The sequence below is a fragment of the Drosophila novamexicana genome, unplaced genomic scaffold (genome assembly GCF_003285875.2).
Source record: "Drosophila novamexicana strain 15010-1031.04,08,12 unplaced genomic scaffold, DnovRS2.1 tig00002103-arrow-arrow-pilon, whole genome shotgun sequence".
In the NCBI taxonomy this organism is placed as follows: Eukaryota; Metazoa; Arthropoda; class Insecta; order Diptera; family Drosophilidae; genus Drosophila; species Drosophila novamexicana.
The window spans coordinates 137501-140000 of record NW_020824940.1 but is presented as its reverse complement, the minus strand read 5'-3'; the positions used below and the strand labels follow the sequence as shown (position 1 = coordinate 140000).

General features: G+C 36.9%; 1 non-coding gene across 1 annotated transcript; it reads right to left on the bottom strand.

The window, feature by feature from the left end:
- Positions 1-2224: 2224 nt before the first annotated feature.
- Positions 2225-2403, bottom strand: LOC115768944. The gene has a single exon (XR_004018640.1). It is a non-coding gene; the product is annotated as a 5.8S ribosomal RNA (ribosomal RNA).
- Positions 2404-2500: the final 97 nt, after the last annotated feature.

Sequence of the window (2500 nt, the reverse complement as noted above, 5' to 3'; positions counted from 1 at the left end):
TTAACGTGAGCACCTGCCATGTTGGCTTAATCTCACGGTATTCGAAAATACAACGAGCCGAAACAATGCGTCGGACTATCGCCCCTCCAGGACACTGTCCCTGCTCGAACAGTATCCCTTCGGTACCAATTGAATGAATGCCGGGCGGAGGCAATACATTCCCTCATTGGTGGGAGGTGAGGCCGGTCTAAAACATCATAAAAAGCTATGTATTGGTTGAAACGCAACTCCACGTCGAGCAAGCTCTACCCGCGTTGGGTATAAACCACAGCCACCACGATACTCCCCGAAGGGCCGCAACCAAAAAGTCAGGACGGAACAAGTTCCGTGGGCTCCTGGCTACCCGTGGTACCAAATTTACTTACAGTTTTGGTCGACTGCCGTAGATGTATACTACCCAGTTTGGCCTCCACCGGCCTAAGAATGGATCGTCTTATTGTTTTCGACTTCCATGATCACCGTCCTGCTGTTTTAAGCAACCAACGCCTTTCATGGTTTCTGTATGAGTTGTTAATTTGGGCACCGTAACATTACGTTTGGTTCATCCCACAGCGCCAGTTCTGCTTACCAAAAGTGGCCCACTGGGCACATTATATCATAACCTTAAACTTCATATCAAGAAAGTTAAGGTTCTTACCCATTTAAAGTTTGAGAATAGGTTAAGATCGTTTCGACCCTAAGGCCTCTAATCATTCACTTTACCAGATAAGATTATTTTATACAACAGTTAAATGCACCAGCTATCCTGAGGGAAACTTCGGAAGGAACCAGCTACTAGATGGTTCGATTGGTCTTTCGCCCCTATACTCAATTCTGACAATCGATTTGCACGTCAGAGCTGTTTCGGTCTTCCATCAGGGTTTCCCCTGACTTCAACCTGATCAAGTATAGTTCACCATCTTTCGGGTCACAGCATATATGCTCAAGGTACGTTCCAGTTAGAGGCATAAATAATATAAATATTATTATACATAACTATATAGAGCGCCACGGGACTGCGTTAATTAACTATAAATAGTTAAAAAACTTATCCCATTAATAGTCAAGTTAATTACGCTATTAGGTTTATATCCCAATAACTTGCACATATGTTAGACTCCTTGGTCCGTGTTTCAAGACGGGTCCCGAAGGTATCCTGAATCTTTCGCATTGTTAATCATACAAATGCATATAATAAACACAAATATCAATGATAATTATGCCATTATATAATTCCGAAAAATTAACGCACTTTAATCATATAAATCTATCAGCACTTTATCAAATTTATATCTTTTAATTTATGTTAAATGCAAGCATATAATTCAAATAAGCAATCAGACATAATTTTATGATAAATATTTATGCTAATAGATTACAATGTCCTTATATGGAAAAAATGCACACTATTATTATAATATTGTTTAAAATATTACAATTCTAATGATGAATTTTCCATAACGGATATTCAGGTTCATAGGGCTTAACCTCTAAGCAGTTTCACGTACTATTTAACTCTCTATTCAGAGTTCTTTTCAACTTTCCCTCACGGTACTTGTTTACTATCGGTCTCATGGTTATATTTAGTTTTAGATGGAGTTTACCACCCACTTAGTGCTGCACTATCAAGCAACACGACTCTTTGGAAACACCATCTAGTAATCATTAACGTTATACGGGCCTGGCACCCTCTATGGGTAAATGGCCTCATTTAAGAAGGACTTAAATCGTTAACTTCTCATACTAGAATATTGATGTTCCGTACACTGCATCTCACATTTGCCATATAGACAAAGTGACTTAGTGCTGAACTGATTTCTTTTCGCTCGCCGCTACTAAGAAAATCCTTGTTAGTTTCTTTTCCTCCCCTAATTAATATGCTTAAATTCAGGGGGTAGTCCCATATGAGTTGAGGTTGTATAAAACAATGTTAATTGAACATTATTTATTGTTCAATATAATGGGTAATACTTTTGTTCTGAAGTTCCATAAATTTTACAAGAATTCTTTTATCACACATCATTAATAAGAGACAATTCTAGATGAAGGAAAAATTTATTTTTCTTTTATGCTAGAAATATAATTCTTCAGTTTTCTCATACAAAATATACAATGAGTACCATCCATATATATATTAATATTATGAATATATTATGCATATCAGGGACACACATAATCTATCCAGTAATATACCATATGCTTAAAACTTCGAAAAATTTTAAACAACTTAATTAGCAAAGTCTTACAACCCTCAACCATATGTAGTCCAAGCAGCACTATAAAATTAATTAAAGTACATAACAGCATGGACTGCGATATGCGTTCAAAATGTCGATGTTCATGTGTCCTGCAGTTCACACGATGACGCACAGTTTGCTGCGTTCTTCATCGTCCCATGAGCCGAGTGATCCACCGCTTAGAGTGATAATTTTATTTTGGTTTTTTTCATTACGTCACAAATATTTTGATTGAAAGAAATTAAAAATACACCATTTTACTGGCATATATCAATTCCTTCAAT